At 34.1% G+C, this 23,327-nt stretch overlaps 1 long non-coding RNA gene across 8 annotated transcripts in view; it reads left to right on the plus strand.

The window, feature by feature from the left end:
* The window catches only part of LOC149076118 (uncharacterized), a 205,548-nt gene that overhangs the window by 121,751 nt on the left and 60,470 nt on the right, over positions 1-23,327 (plus strand). For all 8 annotated transcript variants that reach the window (XR_016194031.1, XR_016194033.1, XR_016194034.1 and 5 more), the window contains one exon: positions 9,495-9,590. This is a non-coding gene — a long non-coding RNA (uncharacterized LOC149076118). The remainder of the gene's footprint in view (positions 1-9,494; positions 9,591-23,327) is intronic.

Consider the following 23,327-nt stretch of genomic DNA (forward strand, 5'->3'; position numbering starts at 1 on the left):
CTTGTGGATGTTATTAATTTTGTTTTTTTTTACTCCTCCCCCAAAAATGATTTAAATCTTTTAATTTTTTTTGTTGATGCAATACATTTTACAATATATTTTGCCAACTCTTAAAATACAAGTATATAATAAATCAATTAAATACTGTAACAAAAGAATTTTAAGAAAATTAAGACTAATAATGTTCTAAAAAATGTAGTTATCTTTTAGTATATTTTCTCTTCCGAAGTTCTGATTTTTAAATATTTTATAGCTGTTTACGACTATTAACATAATATATTTTTTTATACTATAATCTTTATGTTTATTTTTAGTCGATTTGCTATCGAAAAATGCATTAATAAATTGAAGGAAATATTTTACTAAAATTTGATACGATTTTCCGTGACCCACTTTTAGCTGTTTGAATATTTTATTTTGTACTCTCAGTGTATAAATTTGTTGGTTTAAAAAATAAAATCGTTTATATTGCATTGAAAATAGCGGGCGATTGCACAATGTTGAAATGTCTCGCGGAACATGGGTGGAAATACTGTATTATCTACCTTATTTGCACCGCTGTTCGGCGATCCGATACGAAAAGAAGATATCCTAGAGTTACGTGAATTATCGTAGAAGCTGAAGCAACGTGATTGGCTGGTTGGAAAAAATTACGAAAAAATCGCATAATCGTGGAATGGCGATGCCCTTGCGAATTATGCAGCCCGGTACAGGGCCACGGCCCGGCGGTTGAGAAGCACTGAGGAAGACCTATCACTTGAGCCCGGATTATGTCTAAAAAAAGTGGTGAAACATGCACTATAAATATGCAAATATGCATTTAAAAATGGCAAAATATGCGCTAAAAATCCCGAAAAACTTAAAAATTCCAAAAGACGTACCAAAAATGAGAAAATGTGCGTAAAAAAATCTTCATGCAAGAAAAACGTTTTTAAAATGCATATTTTATATTTCTTGGCGCGCATTTCATTTATAAAAAAAAAATTATCCCCGCATATGTATATATTTGCATATGCATAGGCGTACGCAGAATTTTCTCAGGGGGGTTTAAAATTTTTTTTTCTTCTCAAGGGGGATTTAGCATATAATCCGGGCTCTTAAAGTCACTTTCGAATGAACAGGTGCGAAATATTTTTGTTTATTATCCATCATCAGGTAATGGTCATGACCTGCCATTATATCATAAGTATGTCTCCTTGGAAAACTATAGCTTTCAGTAAGTCGTTAAAATTCTGTATATAGGCCAATAGTATAGGCCTATTTAAATTCTCACATTAATTTTTTTCCAATTTGCATTAAATTAGCGAGAGTGTGTTTTTCGTGAAAATTATACCGATAATAAGTAATCGGAGTGAAATTTAAATAATTCATCTGTATCGAAACTTTCAGATGAATTTCAAATAAAATGACGTTTCTATATGAAGTGAAAATAAAATAAATTTTTCTTAAACTTTAAAATAGAAGAAAAATGTTTAATTTTAGGTTCTAATAAAATGCATTCTAAAAATAAGTCCTCAATGCAAGTCATTAGCCTATCCATTGATTTAAAAAAAACGAGTAATTTTGTCAATGATCAGTTTAAGAATCACATACAAACGCATAGCCTACAAAAAAAGAATGCTCTCATTTTACCAATAATCTCTAAAAGCAAAGCAGCAGCGAGAAATTAATGGAAATTAATTTTCAAAACGATTCACGCAGTATAGTTAGCCTACTTGAAAAAACTTCAGTAATTTTTAGAAAAATCCGCAGGGGAATGTGTATGATGTGCCTAGGCCTGCAGGTTAATTGGTAATTTTTAGTGAACTTTAAAAATAATATTCGTGTGTGTGTGTATATATATATATAGAGCACGATATCTTTTCAAATCTTGTTTGGAATCGTCTATAGTCTAATGTTAAGGTCCTTTCGATACCACGATATCTTCTAGGCCTACGATCAGAGTCGTAATCCGGATTCTTGCCGCAAGGGGCAAACATGACTTTGTCGCCCCCACAAATTAGATAATTTTATAACGGTGTTCTTTGTTCCCACCTGAAACTGCCACCTCCTAAATTTTTCCGCCCGGGCAGTTGCCCTATCCTCCATAGTTCCTGACCTGCCTACGATAAATAACTCTATAACGATATATTTGAGGAGATTTTGAATCCGCTACTACGAAATTTTCCTACAGTTCGCTGAAAATACCCTTCAATATATGTTTAAACTCGCCACATATTTTAATTCTTCCGCCGGTACCGCTACTTTTTGTGTAATAGTAGGCTACACCAAATATTGTATAGCAATTTTTTTTTTCTATAAAAACTTCAAAAAAAATTTTTTCAGTGGCAAAACACACATCTAAGTGAATTTTATCAACTAACCAATTAAATTTTTTTTGCGACGAATAAACACTTTAAATCACATAATTTGGCGGTAACCTACTAACAACGCCCCGATTCAGGAAAGATGCCAACAGCAGCATAAATTTGGTGTTAATGTTGTCTATCGATATAACGGCAATACCTCTACAACGATATTTTTTCTTAGTCCGCAGAATATCGTTACATCGAGTTTTCACAGGGGTTAATGTAAACTAAGACGCAAACTGAATAACTGGCATAGCAGAAACTTGCTAGGCTTCACCTCTCTCTAATAAACAATCTCATCTTTAATTTATTTCTTGTAAGAAGTGATGATTAAATAATGATTAGTACAGGCCTATGTTAACTGTAATTCCTATGTAGTTATAAATTCTTTGAATGAGAGAGGTCGTGCGTTAAAAGCAAGTTAATTTTATTAGCGACCCATTTCGAACTTTCACTTCCGTAAAAATCCTAGGTTTTACACAACTCCGTGCTCTCTCCGTGACATATACACACAGAAATTTCTTATTAAAAATTTTAAATGGATAGAAAAATCGATCGAATTCCAGTTTATATTGATTGACCTAATTCTATACATAAATATCACGGTCGCACGAACCCGATGTGTTACTACAATATTCGACCAATGGGGAGACACTATCATAAGATCAGTATTCTCCCCATAAAGCACCTATTGAGAGCATCGGCAGGACGTCCAGGGTCCTCCCTATACCCTTCAGGCTATTTTGCCTTCTATCCTCAGCTGCCGAATGCTCTCATGCGAGTGGATGACGCTGAACAAGGATACGTCGGATTAACCGAACGGCCTTTCTATAGGCTAAAATCACAATAAGCATTTGCATAGCCGTCTGGCTACTTCTAAAAACTACTGAATACAGTCTTTTGTTGAACATGGATGTTTCAGTAGCATCCCGCAGTATTCTGCAACGTTCATTTAAAAATTTTGCCGTAATCATTCAATACACAAAAGTGCAATGTTTATATTAAAAGAATAGTTTAAATTTTCGTAAATGAAGAAAATGAAATTATTACATTTATCACAGACATTTTACATTTTACGTAGACATTTCACGTTTTGTCACAGACATTTTGCATTTTGTCATAGGCACTTTATATTTTATAATAGACATTTTACATTTTATAATAGACATTTTACATTTTATAATAGACATTTTACATTTTATAATAGACATTTTACATTTTATAATAGACATTTTACATTTTATAATAGACATTTTACATTTTATAATAGACATTTTACATTTTATAATAGACATTTTACATTTTATAATCATAGAAATTTTACACTTCATCATAGATGTATCATACACATATTAGACCTATCATAAATATATTTTAATAACATAAAATTTAATTAATATGATTTAAAAAAATATCGAAAGATAATGAAAACACACGTTTAAATATTTTTATATGTGTAAAACATTCACAAACACAAGATATGAAATGTCAACTCAACATTACCCATGTCAAGTTCTGCGATTTATGAACGCTTGATAGTGTCACCTAAAGTGGGCGATGGTATAATTCGGGGGGGGGGGGGTGTAGAACCACGCCTCCCTTGTTGGAGGGCATGGGACAAACAAGGCTCCAGCTCAGGGGCCCGATACGATTCTCATCACGTTTTGTTTTTTCACGCAATTCATTATGTTATTCATTATAAAGGGCCCCCACCATAAATCCCTAATTACTGAAAGAAATACTGAAGAATTACTGAAATAAATACTGAAGAATTACTGAAATAAATACTGATAATACTAAATAAATATTTCTACAGAACTACTGATAGAAATAATTTCAGAAACATTAAGAGTGATTTCAGAATTGTTAAAAATAGTAGGCCCACTAGTTCTTGAAAAAAATTATGAGTTTGTGAAAAAGAAATAATTTCATAATTAATGAAATTTGAAATTAATCAAAAAATAATTTCAGAATTATTGACATAAATTTGGAAATGAAGAAAAACATAATTGCAGAAGTACCGGGACAAATATCGGAATCAATGAAATAAATAATAATAAAAAAATTGGAATTAATAAAAAAAATTGTTTCAAATCAACTATAAATTCAAATTCAATGAAATAAATAGTCTCATAAGTGCTCAATAATTTGTAGAACCCCTGTTTAATTTCGGGGAATACCACGTTATGGCCCGCGGGCTCCATGGAAAGTTTTAATTTGGCCCGCAATGTCTGAAAGATTGAAGACCCCCCCCCCCCCTGCTCTAAGCAATCAATTTTTTGGAGACTCGATAAGTTTTCACATAAATTAACTATAAGAATATTTATTCAAAAGAATTATTCCTTAAAAGATTATTTCTCCAAACTAGAGAAATGTTTAAAACTCAATCAGTGCCTATGAATTGCTCTAATCATTTCAACTGGCTAGTTATACCTTGTAAAATTGTACTGCGGTCGTTGAATAAACGCTTGTTCCACTCAGTAGAGCCCATAATCCTACTTGTCATTAATTCATGCCTCAGGTACGAAATCAACCGACACACACACAGATAGTAAGTAATACAATAATTACCGGGCGTTAAATTAGCCTTATCCGGACCGAGTTCGCCGTCAACATCCTCATAATCGAGATAGACTCGATAAACAGCGTAATTTTCGTGAAAGTGAAATTGTTGAGAATCGCGTCTCCCGTTTCAATCGGGAAAACAAGGCTATCGTATGCAAATAAATCAAGTGGTTTGTTTCAATTATGTGTAGTACAATGTCCCGCTTCGCTCTGTCTTCGTGTTATTCGAACGGCGTGTAATGTGTCCCAGTGTAATTAATTTGAAGCGATCTCCGAGGAAAATGATACGGATTTCGATGGTTTTGCACAAATCGCTTTCGTTTATTAATTCACTTTGGTTTGAACGAACGCATTCGCTTTTGAAATTTACCTTATCATTTATTTAGCTTCCAAAAGAAAAGACCAAAGTGTTCCGGATATTATTCGGTATAAGTGGTTCTAAGAATTCATCTGGTTGGAATGGAAATTGAGAATCTAAAGTTAATATGGATTCACACAAATCATGTTGAATGCCAATAGCTGCTATTCTAAGGAATTGAATTATGCGTATCTTATGTGGATCCAAACGATAAAACTCTATGTATAGACATACTTTTAGATAGGTAGGCCTACATTCTTTGCGAGTAGAAGCCATTAAGGTAAATAACATCTTACTTATTCCCATGTAACAATCATGTGTTGCAATTTTCCTAACTCCCTTTTTACAAATTAGAATTAATTTTCAATTAAAACATGCGCTTTGAAGACGTTTTTTGAACAAAGAGTTATCTGATGTTACTTCGTTTGCGTAAGGAAATGTAGATAACAATATAGAAAATTATAAATCAATTTAATACGTAAAAAACCTATAAATCATTTAAAAATTATAAACTTTTGATCCTATATTTAGTGACAGACATAAATTTTAAAATCAGTCTGAAGAATATATATGAAAACGAGAAGCCGAAAATCCCGAACAAATGTGAGAATTCCTTTTTGAAAACGCAGTGGAGTATATGGTATCATTACATCGTTAAGTAATAACTATTTTATATTAATCAATAAACTGAAGCTCGATCAATACACATGAATAACCCGGAAAACCCGTTCTGTTTCAGTTGCTGCCATCATGAAGATTAATTCTACTCTCAATAATTTTCGTGTAAAGGCGACCCTCTCTACGGCTGGCTTCCCCCCGTTACCGTATCAACTTTTACCTCCCCTTTGGTCGATACCATGACGCATGAAATTCTCAAATGCTGGACATAGCGTAAATGGACCTGATGCATAAATGCCCGCTCGCTAAAGTATTAAAAAACTGAAGGTGAGGTGAAATATTTTTATTAGGAATTCAACGGTACGATTTCTTTTCTCGACGTAAGTAGCCTATAGGAATCTATAGGGCAATAAACATGCTCGGAGATACGACAATTCCCCCAGCGTCAATGACGTATATGCATATAAATGAATTGGTCTCATCATGTCCCCCCAGCATTCCACGTTTATCTCCGCCTATGGCTAGAAAGTGTTTTTTTAACCGTATTTGTTCTCATTGCCCCTTTTTGAACTACATTTTTTTTCTACTTGTGACCCGTCCCCCATTTCAGACAGGGGGTTCCAATCCCCAAATATCCAGGATTGAGACCTTCACAAATAAAGTTGATTTCTGCGTAAATTTATAGCTTATAAAAATTTCATAACTAAGGTAGATCTTCATATATTCCCGGGCTAGATTCCCGTCAGCCTCCCAATTGTAGAGAGCTTGTTACTGGCATTGTATTTCTAAAAGATTTCGATTTTCACAGGTCTCTACATAGCACCGTTAAGCACCTGCCATAGCTTTCCTTTTCCTTGAATTTCCACCCAGGGTTTCCAATGAAATAGCCGCAAGGGGAGCACATGCCCCCCCCCCCCCCGGGTTAAGAATCACTGGACTATAAAGCTATTCAAGGATGATGTCACTCTCCGCTATCCATACAAAGGTTTTTAACAGCTGGCTGAGATGCGAAGATATATTTTGATATAGAGAGAGAAAATTCAACTGCCTCTCTGCGGGGAATCGAACCCACGTCCTTTCACTTTCCGGGTGAACGCCCTAGACCACTAGACTACAGAGGCAACGAGTATCTCAATCAAGACCTTCTAAATGGAATCCGTACGGTTTAGTAGTAGTATCTGATCGTGAAGCATATCTTGTTGTTCCTTACTAAGCAATGACATTTGAATATTGCTTAAAAAACCTGCAGCATCACAAGTAAATGAGTCTGATTAACTTATACAGTATTTAAAACTTGAATGCAATATATAATATTGCATTCATTATAAATATTGGTAGGCTACTGTATGATGTCAAAAGAAGACAGGGCTCAAAGATAATATATGCCAATAATGATGGTCCAAAACTCAAATATATAGAAATATTGAAGTTATAAACATGATAGTTTGAAGCTATTTCTCACTGATAAAGAAAAAATACCCCTCTTTTTACAAAAATGCGCCTTCAAATTTAGAAGAGTGGAAATAACCCCCCCCCCCCCCCCTCGAGCACCTCGGATTATCTGGAACCTTGAATTATTGAGACTCTACTGATATGTTTCTCAAAATATGCGTCGAGGCTCTTGGAGAGCGTCACCAACATTTGCCAGGGGCGTCGCGGTGAGCTGGACAGAAATTGATTTGCATGCCTTTAAAATGGTTCTTTTTTATACGGGAAAATACCAAACTATTCTTTGGTGCCGCAGATGAACCATGAATTTGGCGAGGGAGCCACGGTCGACAAAAGTTTGAGGACCACTGCTCTACTGTATTGAATGATGAAAAGCGAAGTTTTAAGAACGCACAATATTTGAGCTTAAAAAAAAAATTGTACTTACCGACCTGAAGGACTACCGCTTTTATGAGGTTGTGAATGGATCAAAGATCTGCATACTGTAAGCTACAGAAGGCCATATCATGATTAAGTTAGTGATAAGGAATATAATTCCTTAATATAAAATTAAGGAATTACATTCCGGTCAGATCCAAAGATTCTATAAATTCTCGAAATTACGATATCGCTCACAAATTAACTCCAACGCATTATTCCATCTTTTTGGTATTGGTGCTGTGAACATTTTTTCGAATTCCAATATATGTGAAAGTAATTGTTGACATACGTTGTTTGTTGATAGACGTGTTGTTTTTATAAATCGAGTATTGTTACTTGAACAGTTCTCAATGAGCAATTGTCGTAAATATTTTTTTGCGATATGCCATTTTCATATCCAAATAAAGGTACCAAATATAAATGCAAGGGCACAATAGGCAAAATGCCCAACGAGATGGCTGAAAAAAAAAACGTCCATGAGAAAATATGGATGTCAGTTAAAACTAAAACAAGAATGCCATGTTGCGAATTATAGAGACTTTTCTGTTAAAATCTTTTCTATTAATTACCGACTGCAATTCTCTTTTTGATCTTCAATGCAAAATATATCATTAAGTACGGAATTCGGTGTAAATAATCAAAATTAAACATTATCGCGTAAAAATAGATTCATCAAAAGTAGTTTCCACAAGTCTCTGAATCTAACTAATAAAGCAATTTATCATCAATAACTATAGGATAAAGGAAGGGATTAATATAAATTATTTTAATAAATTGCGATATATCCTTGAGTAGGGAGAAAACAGTTTTGAAGTAGCACATTACAGGATCATCTTATTAACTACAGGGCAATGTAAGTGTTATTACTTAATCCCATTCAAGTTAATTTCATACGCATAAAATCCCTTTCCAGAAATTCACATGATGCTGCTGGAAACTGACTTTACCCCACAGATTGGAAGATAGTAATTTCTTGTATTAATCATGCGCTTATTTAATTTTGCGCAATAGTTGCCTCATATTTCATGTAAGTTCATAATCTGGCAATGTTCTCGAATGAATGACGGCTGGTAATTCTGAGAAATCGTAGTGAAATGAGCTCCCGCAATTTCGCTGCTTGATTTTATTGACTTAATTCTACTTTATTAAATTCTGTATTTATCTGGAGCTGAGCTCTTGTTATGCGAAGAAATAGATTCCCTTCATTTTCTTCGCAATTGCCGTCATGAAAATATTAATCAACAGCTTTTGACTTTGCCGTAAATCATTTTTTTTTTATTCGTAAAATCTCTCGATTATATTACCATAAACATGGACATTTCCTTTTATTTAAAAATATAAACATTATTTTCATATAGTAGGCCTATATATATGTTTTCAAAACATATACTAATTTCAATGCTAATACAACTTACTGCTAACCTTCATACGATTGAAATCTAAATAAAATGATAAAACAAAATATTACGAAAACAAAAAAAAATATTTCTTTTTTAAATGTTTAATTTATTTTATACATGTTATTATTTACTACGTACTTAATTGATATTCATATTAAATTGCTCTTTCAGATGGTAATTATTAATTAATTAATCATTTTAGCAATATTGTTTTTCTGAAGAAATATACCAAAAATATTTTTTGTTTTAAATGTGCATTTTAACAAATTAAAAATATTTATTTTGCTTATTTATATAATCAGAATTTTTCAACATGAAAATTTTCTTTACTTTTAGGTGTCTTTTACCATCTTTTGAAACCTAACAAATTATGGATTAATGAAACGATATTTCATCTTATACATACTAAGGATATCAGATGCTTGATAGAAGGTAAGTTTTCATATAACATGAATTTTTCATTTTTTTTGCTCAGTGTAGGCCTACATCTTTCTCTCTCTCGACGATCTTCTCTTCTTTTACCAAAGACTGGTACACTAGGCTATTATAAATCAATATATATCGTTTTTCAATGGATAACATGGTGCCAATTAAAGCTAGTCTAACTTTCCTGAATAGCTAGCAGCCTTAAGATTGGGGGGGGGGGGGAATTAGCATTCACGGTAATTTTTAGATGAAATTCTGCGACGAAAGAATACCCGAAATTTCGAAGTTATGAACTAACTTGGAATTCATATATTTCTAGGGCATCTTCCTGTCAATGTGCTACATATATGAACCGGAAATTTTAATTAATCCACTTTACCGTATAAGAAATCTGAAGTCTGAATTGGCAACTGCTCTGATACCACCTTTTGAAGGCAAACATAAGATTATATTCACTATAAAAAAAGGGCGTAGAATGTCATCACAAGAATAAAAATGAGTTGAAAGTCATTCTAGAGTTGATTTTAGAACCGTTGCAAAATGGAAATTTGTTTAAATTTCATGCAAATCGAAATACAGTGGATCCGCTTGTAACGTTCCCATTTAGAACGTTTTCCCCGTTTATAATAGGCTACAACTTATCTTCGTGGTTCCAACTCTCAGTAATAAGACTACTCATACAGATGTCCCATTTAGAGCGTTTTCCCGCTTTCAACACTTTTTCATGGTGGTTTGTTTGAAAAACTTTATAAGAGAGATCTACTGTACATACAAGCATTCACCAAATAGAGAGAGAAAAAAATGATGTCTTAACTAATTTATTATTTATATCTCAATAAATTTCAAACAATGAAATATAATCATAATATGTGCTATATATACATCGGTTTATTTATTAAAACGCAATCCACCTAACAACGAAAAACCGTTATATGAACGGAGATTCTATTCCCACTAAATATATTATTCATTTTTTAAATTCGTGAATTTACCTTTTATTACAGACCTACTGTTGTTTATTTTCCAATATAACTACTTGAAACGATCCGGGGCACACCCCCGGGTGGTGGATCTACTTTAAAAATTCCTTTCTTTCTATTCATAAATAAAAGCCAAATATCTATCAATTGCGTGTATAAAAATGGCATTTGTTTCTGAAAGGTGCATAAAAATTACTTATTTATTGAGAATTTTATAACCCACAGTCTGTTAGGCGAATTTTTTAATCTCCCCTCGAAAAGGTTTATGTGTATCAAGATTATTCATTCTTTTAATTTGTCAAAATTTAAAATTTATTTATTAACATAAAATGTATTTGTCGTTTGGAGAAAGCCTGAATTTACACTGGGCTGTCGAATCACTGAAGATAGTCTACGGCAGCGGTCCTCAACCGGTGCTCTGTGGAGCCCTTAGGGCTCCGTGGTCACTCGAGGAAAAAAAACAGTAAATTTGAAAAAAATAATTATAAATATTTTTGAATAATAAAAATAAACCAGTAACTTTGATGAATAAATAAAAAACAGGCCAGGGAGCTCTGCCATAATAGGAATTATGTACCAGAAAACCATGGCCCCCCACAAGGGGGTGGCTGACTAGGTAGGCCCATGGCGATAGACCTGAATTCTGCTCAGTTTTAAAGAAAGGAAAGGCCTAAACAGTGAAACCTCGATATAACGTTACTCTGGAGACTAAGAAAAATATCGTTGTAGAGGGATTATCGTAAAATCAGGAGTCAGCAATTTAACATTAGTGTAGTCTGTAGACATTTACATACAAAATTTGAAAAAATATCGTCGTAGTGGGATTTATCGAGTAGGCCTATCGTTGTAGCGAATTTTCACTGTATATGCAAAGTTTGGCAACTAAAATTGTAGATTTGTATAGAGAATATGCACGTTTCCGAGATTTAACACGGCAAAAAAGAGTCTCAGCTCTGAAGCAAGAGAAAATTTTGGACTTTTCCCAAACTGTAGGCCAACTTTAATGGTCATGCTCACATGACACTGGTACAATTTTTTCCCGTGAATGATCGGTTATCCGAAAAATCAGTTATCCGAACACCCCCAGTCCCCCAACTGTTTCGTATAATCTGATGCTCCACTGTATAGATATAAATTGATACAACACTTATCAGACCACTGTTATAAGAAAATGTTTTATTCATTTATGAGAGGATATTGTTCCGTAGTAGGATGCAATAGGCCTACTGCTCTAATCGATATAAATGCATCAAAACAAAAACTGTCAGCCTTTCATTTTCACGTGGGAGGCTTATTCGTATTTCAGTTTATAAGCTTCTTTTTTTTTCGTCGCCGACCCTTCTCTTTGGCGATACACATGAACTGACCGATGAGCAGATTGTGACCAAATGGGAAAGAAAAAAAGGGGGCAGCAGGGGGGGATGCAAGAAAAGGAGACGAGAAAAAAAAAAAGCAAACTAATCCAGAGCGATGCTCCGTAAGTCCGCATCGATCACGGGCTGTCACGCAGGTCCGGACACTCCCCTTTTCCGGTGACCCTCGGCTGGCCATTCGCTGGATACTAAAAAACCCTCCACCTCACTAGAAATTTTTGCATGTGGGCCACCTCCCTTATTGCGGTCCCGGAAGCCCAGGGGCTTTTTTTTTATATATATATAATACGTGAGTGTGTTTCTCTAATTTTTTTTTTTCTTTTCATTTCTGTGTATAGATTTTATTTCTTTTAAACGTTGAGGAAAATTCTTTTAATTTTTTTTTTTTTTTCTTTTTGTGCAGTTCAATGTCTTTAGCTTCTTTTCCTCTCTCTCAATAATCTTACCTCCTCTCCTCAAAGCTTCCCCTTTTTTCAGGATTTTCACCAGTGTTATTTCATTTTGGCGTGACTGATTGTGAATCGATCGATTTGGTCAATATCGATTATTAGATTTCGGTCTTTTTTGATTTACCTCCTCCTTCCCGTTCTCATCCGGAGGTTTCCCAAATCGATTGGATTTCTGATTAAGTTCTATTCGGTGTGTGTGTGTGTGTTATTTCTCCTTTATCTATTTCTATTTTATTTTATTTTCGATTTTTGTTACTGAGGGGAATTAAATTCTATAAACCTCGCATAGAGCCGTGGTACATTCCTTATAGTACAGTCAAACTCCGTTATAATTATTAAAATTTTGTGGAATATTGGATATCAAGAACACGCAAACAAAGCAATTACACACAAAGCAATCGAAGAACACGTTTTCAAAACCTTTTAATCATCTATGATCCGGTGTATACAGACTATTCTGCTTATAACGTTCCCACTTAAAACGTTTTCGCCGCTTATAGTAGGCCTAAGACTTATTTTCGTGGTCCCAACTCTAATTCTGATTAAGATTTCCCGTTTTTAACTTTTAAACATTTTCTGCTTACAACGTTTTTTAATTTTTTTTTTAATGTTATAAATGGGATCCCCTCCCCACACTGTATTAAGAAATAAATCATCCAAAAACACCATTAAACCTATACCAATTTTATTTTTTCAATCTTTTTCTTATTTTAGAAAGTAGGCTTGCACATATAAGTACAATACTTTTTTTATCTAGAAAGAGTTGATTCTTTGTCAGTCATTTTTTCAGAGCTGAAAACTTTGTGTTCAGAGATTTATAAAATCATACAAAATTGCGGGAATTAGAAATAAAATTCAAAATAACAACAACAGTAGGCCTATTCGATTTCGCTAAGCAGGATTTTATCAGTTAACAAATAACAGTAAAATAAAATAAAACTGTAGGCATATATTTTACCCAGAATTTTCCATAGTAATTAACCCTTACCTGCCACGGGCGTATGCAGTCGATCCCACTTATAAAGTCCCCATTTAGAACGTTTTCCCGCTTAGTAGGACGACTCATTTTCGAGGTCCCGACTCTAAGTACAGTAATTCTCATTAAGATTTCCCGCTTACAACTTTTTTCATGACAGTTTTTTGAAAACGTTACAAACGGGATCCACTGTATATACGACCTAGGAAGTCTGTGCATTAATTGCCATGGGCGTATATATACGGCTTCACTCTTTGTGATCGAATAAGGGTGGCACTGGGGAGTGGATCGTGTAAGATTTCATCTGCAGTTAAAAGGGCTAATAAAAAATACACTCTATAATTTATTAGATTGTGATGCTGATGCATTGTTTCAATTAAAAATAGCCTATGCTAAAAGCACCCATTTGCATCCTTATTTGTAAAAAAAAATTTAATACGTTTTATGGGGATGAACCATAGAGGTAAGTATAAAAATATAGGACCTATATAATCATATGCAATCAAATACAAAACATGAAATTTCATTTCAAATCAATGATTACGGTGACCATATTTTAGCAAGGAAACGTATGTCAAATTCGGACCATAAATGTGGGATTTTGTTTCAATTTTCGTTCAAATGTTGACAAGTACAAGCAAAATTCCCAATTAGTGAAATGGGCTTCTAAGGTGAGCTTCAGGTGAGGTTGTTGTGAAATAGACAGACTGTTATAACGACACCTTGGTTATGATGTCCCAGATGATTCCAATAAAGAGTAATATTAATGAACCTCGCTTATAACGTCGATCAAATTATACGGAGGCATTCCCATATTTCCCCGTAAACTTGCGCAAAGCTTCTTTTTTTATAAAAATGTCCCGTTTTTCCAGTAAAAAGCTTGTTTTAATTAACAATCTTTACTAAAATCGGAAAAACGATAATTTGCATAATTTATAAATTATATTTATTATCATGAACATACCACTCATGGTAATGTGATTATTTTTGAATGTGTTATAAGTCAACGTTTGTGACTGTTATAAGAATATGAGCATTCATCTCACCATATTTGTCCTATTCAAATACATTTTAATTCATTGCAGACTTTGTAGCAGTATTCAAAATTCACACAATAGCCCACTTATTGTTGTATCCAAAAAATTGGAGATATGGTTGAGAGAAAATTTTCCTTTAAAAATAAAAAAAACTTTTGAGAAAAAGAAGCAGTAAATAAAGTAGGCTTATCCCTATCATAAAACTATAAGGCGGATACAGTGAAACCTCGCTACAACGATACTCGATATAACGATAAATCCCTCTACATCGACAATTTTTCAAATCTTGTTTGGAATTACCTGTAGTCTAACTGTTAAACTCCTCTCGATACAACGGTATCCTTTGCTGTGATAAATCCTTCTATAACGATATTTTGAGATTTTTTTTAAAAAAACCGCTACACAATGATATTTTCTAATAATTTGCTCAAAATCGTTTAGAATTTGATTTTAACCTTGACACTTATTTCCGTTCTTCTGAATGCGACTCATTACATCGATATTAATTGCTATCGCCACTTTCTGTGTATGACAAGGCAGCGCACTGCGCTAAACAACTTTACGGTGGGCAATCGCATCTAATTGAATTTTATTAATCAACTAATCTAGCGTTTCTCAACCTATGGTCCGCGACGATTTCACGAGTGCTCCGCAGGCAGACTCGATAATTTAATTCTCATTGAATGAACAGTTATTAAACCTTGCAATTGATATTAGCAATATTCATATGGGTTCTTTTAAAAATATACATTTCTATTTCACTATACAGCATCGAGAGCAATTACAATCGTAATCTAATCGGATATCTAAAGTTTGACAAAAAAAAATTCAATTTATTACCTTAAATGCAATTCTAATTACAGTGCTCCGCTGAAAGGTGGGGGAGATATGGGCCTGCTACACTAATCACAGTGAATATAATTTATTTCACGAAAACAATATTCAAATGATCAAATGACCATATTTCATCGAGAAAAATACAGTGAACTGGGATCTTATAGTAAAATACGGGACATAGGAATACGGGGCGGGGAGGGGGCACGGAAGCAGGCACAATCACTAATTTTTATTGAAATTGCTGGAAAACTGCGAAAAAATCGTTGAACCTGTCAAATATGTAAATGAATATCTATATTTTTTGTCACAATATAATTTACATACTGCTTTTTTGAAAACGCCGTGTATTCAAGACTTTAGTGAATTCGGAAATTTAAATAAAAGCATCGTTGAGAAAACAGGACAAAATGTATAAAAAAAAACTGGAACAACCAAAGTTACAGGAATGTCCCTTAATACGGGACCCACGTGGTCCGTACAATTGCCTCAGACATTTCACTGGTTCTTGCATTCAGAAAGGTTGAGAAAAACGCTGAACTAAAAAATCAATTACAATTTTTTGCTGCGAATAAATACATAAAAGCGTATTTTCTAATGGCCTACTAACAATTCCGATTTAGATATGATGACAACAACAGCATAAATTTGATGAAATGTAATGATGATTCTGCCTCTCGATATAACGGTAATCCCTCAACAACGATATTTTCTCATGGTCAGCAGAACATCGTTATATCGAGGTTTCACTGTATTTAAGAATTTTCTTCAACTTTTTTTTCCACAGCAACGAAATAAATGTTTTTTTTAGAATTTATGGAAACAAAATAAATTTTTTATCAAGCAGTTTTTTCTTACAATTATATCCCTGTTGTAAACTTTTTTACGCTGTAGTCCTAAATTGTAAGGTGTGGATTTGTTTGTTTCGATTAATGTCGGGTAAATAAAGTTTAAATGCAAATTTTTAAGTTCACTGTTGAACCTAATTTCAAAGGAAATATCAATGCAAGTAATTAAATTCAATTAACTGATTAAATTAGATTAATTTAACTATAAATATTCGATTACTTTCTAACGTCATAAACTACAACGTTAATTTTTGTAGTTTCTGCTTTAATTAGTGGGCTTATTCGTTATTAAGTCACCTATCTTATGAAGTCATTTTTATCCTGTCTTAAGGGGTGACGTTATATCGAGGTCTGAGTAGAATCTGAATCTGAAAATAATTAAATTTTCATACCTTTAAAATTAATAAAATGTATTCAAATAAAAAATAATTTCTAATGAATGTGACGTGCAAAAAATTTCAAATTAAACTCTGTAGTCAATGCAAAACAAGTTAAAACCATTTAGAACGTTTTCCCGCTTGGTGCTACTATTTTCATGGGATTCCAATTCATTAATTGCCAAAAATATTTCCCATTTAAATCGTTTTTCCGCTTACGACGTTTTTTCATGCGGGTTTTTTTGAAAAACTGTATCAGCGGAATACACCTAGGCTAGTCTCAGCCACCTCGTTGGGCATTTTGCCTGTTGTGGCGTTGTATGTTGTATTCTGCTTTTGTCAAAGGAAAAATAATAAAATGACGATAAAACTCAGATTTTCATATATATCTTATCTATCATTTTGTGATTCAAAAAAAAGGAAACAATGTTTCATTGCTGGAATAAATTTTAATTAATTTTTATATGTTCATACGAAATTTTGCCTATATGGTATTCTTAGTCATTGTTCAAGAAATTTGAAGTTCTGTGATTGAAAAAATTTTGTTATTTCACAAGTAGCCTATTCCTGATGTTTTTCGAATTTTTAGGATTCAATATTCCCTTTAAAAGGGGAAAAAATAGGTAATTCATATAGTGACATATGCTGTGCGATGTACGTGTATTGATTTAAATGGGGAAAACCGGGGTAAAATCACAAACGCTTTCCTAAATACACATCACAAAAGAATGAGGCCACGCGAATCGGGGGAGGGCACCAAAGAGTTAAGGGGGGCCAGCTCGTCCGATTCAAAAGCGAGGGACGCTAGGATACATAGAATTAGACTAAAATATATATATATTCACACACACACACAACGGAGGAGGCCCCGTATCGGGGGGGGGGGTACGAGCACGCGGAGGACGGTATTGCGAGCCCCTGGGGGTGGGGCTCCCATTGGGGGTGTATATTCCCGAAAAAAAAGGGGGGCCTACACGTGGTTGACGCAGGGATGAGTCAATGATTTTTGAGAGAACGGGGGTGGTTAAAGGACGTGGAAGGGGAGTTTTTATAGAATGGGCCAAGGTCACTGGGTTAGGAAGCTCAGGGGCGCACGCGACCCTGGCGGTAGCGGCCTTCAGACACGGGCCCGTCGTGGCGGGGGAGAGAGAATCGAGGACAATCCGAAATGAGGACACCCAACATTATCCTATTCATAAAAAAATATAGGAGTTCAAGGGGATGAAGAGGGAATAAATGTGTGTGTGTTTTTTTGTGCGTGTGCTATTTTTTTCCCCAAGTCCTTTTTTTTTTTATTCACGAAGGGATATTAATGCGTTTTCTGTTAAATTTTTCTCAAACCAATTATATTCTGGGGTTTTTTTTCCTGTTTTCTTCCCCTCACTCTAGTTCAGATGGAAATGCTCTGATTTTTAGTTTCCATGTCTAATACAGCTTGGAAATTCATTTTATAAGTGGAAGAGATTATTCGTATTTATTTCTAGCGGAATATAGTATAGACTGAGAGTTATTAATCAAAGTATGAGGAGACACGGGGTTCTTTTTGCTCTTGCCATCTGTTGCCCAAACATTTTACCTGCTCCGAGAAGACGCCATATGGAATTGATTTAGCGAATCCGTGAACCGTAAATTGCCATTAATCGGTTGCAAAATAGATAACACTACGACTTCATCCATCACATCATTGCTATTACTTAGCTTTTTAGTTGTTACTTTTGATAACGTTTAGAATGTACTGTGGTGCAGCTCAACTTGCCACAAAGAAATAATATCCTAAACACCAGCTTTTATGATGCAAACACATTTTATACGTAGGTTAGGCCACTGTATTTGTTCTTTTATGCAGTTTACATTTACAAAACATTTTGGAGTAGGCCCAACTTTTGCTCATACTCATCTTCAGTGTATTGAGTAAACATGAAATACAAGTGGTCTTTACATTAATGATTCCGATCATTAATATATTATAGCCCACCGCATACAAAATAATATAGGCCTACTTTTTGCAGGACGTGTTTTGAAAACATTGAGTTAGTGAAAAATCTGATGTGACGGTAAATGGCAATAAAATTATATCCAATCTTAACTATATCAAAACTATAGTGATTTTGTTTGGATCACTCACTAAACATTTACTGTATTTATTTATTCATACATCTCAACACGCAGAGCCCAATTAGAGCCAGAGGGAAAACCACGAACATATCAATACCAAAAATACTATAAAGTAATAAAAAATATAAACAAAAGTAATAAAAATATAAACAAAAGTAATAAAAATATAAACAAAAGTAATAAAAATATAAACAAAAGTAATAAAAATATAAACAAAAGTAAAATAATAACAATAATAATTCATCGAATTTTACACATCAATTAAAGCGGTCATTCATACACAATACAAAAACACAGTTTGAACTTGGTTAATTTGGATTTTGGATAATTCGAACCTTTTTGAACTCGCCTCGAGTTTTCTATCTGATTTAATATTCAAATTTCTTGTTTAATTCGAACTTAATTTTTGCATTTTTTGGATAATTCGAAGTCGGGGGAAAAATGTCATGATTTTTGTACTAGCAAATTTACTTTGGAAAAATTCTACAAGAAGCCAGACTTTGCTTTTCTCGATCAAGTCATTAAACAATAAATTTTTAAAGACTAATAAAAGTTTGAAATTTCTGTTTTTCCCATTTTATTATTATTATTATTATTATTATTATTTTTTTTTTTTTTTGATAATTTAATGCTCACATTTTATCATATTGTTCGGTGAATCCGGAATGTGTCCCTCTTGATACCGATTAGGGTTTTAACCTTATAGGATCAAGGTGGTAACATTTAAAATCTCAATCTTTTGGCGTCATTAAGAGTATGGAAAATATCGGAAAGTTCAGATTGTGTAATACGTTAATGAAGGTATATTTCCTTGATAGAGCATAAGAATGATAAACAAAAGTTGGGAAACAGTTTCGTAGCAGACGATCATGAACTGTTTCCGTAAATCAGGCTTTGATCATCGTCAAGAAATTCTGCAGTGATGCTAATTCCAGAACAGTGGAATAATATAGCAGTTAAGATCAATTATATTGTAATTAAAAAATTATTAAAATTTGAGAAACAGTTCCGTAATTGATGATAAAATTTTAATTATTTATAGTTATTATCCTTGTGAATGTTGGTGTGATTAAGTTGCAATTTGCATATATAGTCATTTTTCAAATCCAGGATGGATTAATTTAGGGGTTCTTAACCATTTTTAGCCGCGACCCAAAATCAACAAAATGATGAGCTTCGCGAGAAACCCCAATGGGACTATTTATTTTTCGAAATAGGTTGAACACTAGTGATATGCAATAAGTGCATTTCTTGCAGGACTGTAAGTGGGTTCGTACGACTCATCTAGGAAGCCCTTGCGAACCAAGTCCTACGAATCAGGGCCCATAGCTCAAGGGTCCCTGGGTCCTGGGTGTTAGTGGATTTGTATGATCCATCTCGGAAGCCCCTGCGAATCAAGTTTGGGTCGTGAACGATAGCTTAAGAATCCCTGGCTGTAAGGGGATTTGTATGACCCGTCCAGGAATCCCCTGTGAATCAAGTTTGAATCGGGACCCATTGCTCAAAGGTCCCTGGCTGTTAGTGGATTTGTATGACCCATCTCTGAAGTCCCTGCGAATCAAATTTTTGTCATGACTCAAAGCTCGAGTCCCTGGCTGTAAGTGGATTCGCATACGATCCTTCTCAGAAGCAGCTGCAAATCAAGTTTGGTTTATGACCAATAACTCAAGAGCCCCTGGTTATTAGTTGATATAAACGACCCATCTCGGAATCCTCGGCGACCCAAGTTTGCGTCGCGACCCATAGGTTAAGAATCCCTCGATTAACTGGATGATTCGAACTTTTTTCCAGTGACTTTGGACTTCAATTGGAAAACTTGGAAAAATAAAACTACCCATATAAAAATCAATCGAAGTAGTAGTAGTGTAAAAAAAAGCAACCCACACATTTGTAGCACCAGGGTCTGAAAATGATGTAGATAGGCCTACGAGTAGAAGGATCACCATTGTTTTCGCAGAAACGGGGCAAAAACCTACTCCATTCATTAGTATTTTATCATTGGTGATAAAGGCATCAAAACCAGAAGTTTTTTATATGCGGAATATAGGATGGAAGTTTTTCTCAGAGTAGTGTAATTCACATATGAATTCGTTACATGGGATTATAACCAAGAAGTTACAGCATAACTCTTATGAGCTTTCTAGTCTCCAGATCTTTCTCCCATCGTGAAATTTAGTGTTTAATCTTCGGAAACCAAGACAAGAGAGAGAGAGAGTATTAAATACAATACATTCAATCTCTTTATTATAGGCCTATTGTACAACCAATAACCACTTGATTTTTGCTGAAATTCAAGATAATTTTATTTATCATTTAATAAAACGAATGTGCAAACATTTTAGACTAAGCTAACCTGTGAGCCCAGAAAAACAGTAGGCCTGATCATGCTACTGTATATCAGTGTTTCCTCAAAGTGTGCATAGCGGTTCGTGGGGACGTCGCCAACTTTTGTCGGGAACGTTGCAGTGATCTGGAGATATTGATTTGTGTCCCTTTTTATGCTTTGAAATGGTTCTTTTGCATGGGAAAATATCTACCACACATACAAAAAGTGTTATGCGGAGATGCCGCGGAAGAACTACAAATTGGACAAGGAAGCCGCTGGTGATAAAAGTTTGAAAACCACTGCTGTTGATATTTAATGCAAGTAGTCCCTACTGTAAAAAATAGAGAGAGAGAAAAGAAATACACACACACACACAGGCCTGCTGTAGTAGATCCCGCTTATAACGTTTCTCAAAAAACGGTCGCGAATGAACGTTGTAAGCGGGAAAACGCTCAAACAGGAAACTTCGATGTGTATTAGTAACAGTTGGGATCACTTCTAATAAATCGTTAATCACTTCTAATAAATCGTTAATCACTTCTAATAAATCGTTAATCACTTCTAATAAATCGTTAATCACTTCTAATAAATCGTTAATCACTTCTAATAAATCGTGATAAGCGGGAAAATATTCTAAGTGGGCACATTATATATAGGCGGAAAATCTACTGTATAAAATTTTAAAAATCCATGTCAACAGGTATTGTAATTAATAAATCGTACAAAAAAAATTGATATTTATTGCAATAATTATGAATGAATAATGAAATTTACATCAAAATATCAAGCAAATAGTTTCCCGTTTAGATTTTCTTATGATGATAACAATGACTGACCAATGTATTTTAAGATTTTTGACTTCATCAAAATTCACATTATTTTTCCTGTAGTTATTTTGTAGAAGTATTCTGATGGCATTCTCCAAAAATTTTAAAATGCAGCACACAATATTTAGGTTTGAAAAATGTGATTGGAATTCATGCTGTTTTCTCAAATATATAGGCCTACTATAGTCATACACTATACAGGTACCAAAACCAAATAAAATATGTTTTCAATTTTTTACCCTGTAACTAGCTCCTAAAATATTTAATTTACTACCATCGTTTATAATTGCACAATCTTCATGTACATCTTTTCTTATTTAAAATCATCAAAATACGTCTATAAAAAAGTATGCAAATAATGATGTGAATTTTGATGTAGTCGAAAATCTAAAAATAGATTTCATTAAAAATAATATAGGTCTACTGTATGCTACGCTATATTTATTTTATGCAGAGTGATTCTAAATTCATGGAACAAACTTCAAAAGGTGATATAAGCATTTTTGATCATAGAATGTACGGTCGAATCGCAATAGCAAAAGTGGTAGAGGGTGGTTTCTATAGAGTGCACAATAGCACTTCACAAAAAACAAAAAAACTTCTACAAAAGCACTTTTTCAAAAAATATCATATTTTTCAGACGGATTTGCTACGACGTGTGCTATCAGCCATTCGTAGGTGCATCAACATCAAGGTTACGATGATCCAAACAATGACCAAGCGGTACAATGAAATCGGTAGAATTTGCATTATCCAAGTTGCACCATGAGAAGGCCTACCACATTACAATACCTTGCACTTTCGAATGGTTGATTGCACTTATTGCAGCAAATCCGTCAGAAAAATATTAAATTTGATTTTGGTGAAGTGCTGTTGAGCGCTCTCTCAAAACACCCTCTACCGCCTTTGCTATTGTGATTCGACCACAAATTCTATGATCAAAAAAGTTTGTCCCATGAAATTAGAATCACCCTTTATACAAAAGAACATACCTACAAAATGATCATTAAAAACATTTGGGAATTTTTTTTTCTTTCTATTCATTTCTCAAATAAGAATTTTCAATTCCTGTTCAGATCTGAATATCGGTCAAACTATTTCCTGACCGAAAACTTTGTGATTGGGACGATACAATGGCTGAATGCGCGCTCGTGGCAATCCACCCCTTTTACTCCAAACATTTTTTTTTTCTTCGGCTATTTATTAAATATACCGGGGCTGAACCAGTGCCCAATCACGGCCTTCGCCCGCAGCTGGCAAGCAACAACATCTCCTCGGTGGCTGTTTCGTGAACGGCAGCTGAGTTTTAACCCTTTGTTGCCTAGCAGCTGTCCAAGGCACGTTTCTATATACGGTTACGAACCATTGGCCATGAAATTTATTAAATTGCCTCAACGATTACGGGCTTCCGATGGACAATAGAAGAAGAGAAAAAAATAATAATAACTAAAACAATAAGATAAAGGGTATAGGAGAGGAGAAAAAAAATGACCGGGCGAGAAGGGAAATGGAATTATGCGTTCAATGGTCAACTGGAAACGATGTTTCGTTTTTGCCTTTTTCTTTCACCTCACTAAATTGTTACGCTTGTTTGCAAACGT

This window comes from Pholcus phalangioides, unplaced genomic scaffold, assembly GCF_987345545.1.
Source record: "Pholcus phalangioides strain wild (caught in Gottingen) unplaced genomic scaffold, Ppha-v1.0 ptg000015l_1, whole genome shotgun sequence".
NCBI classification, from domain to species: domain Eukaryota; kingdom Metazoa; phylum Arthropoda; class Arachnida; order Araneae; family Pholcidae; genus Pholcus; species Pholcus phalangioides.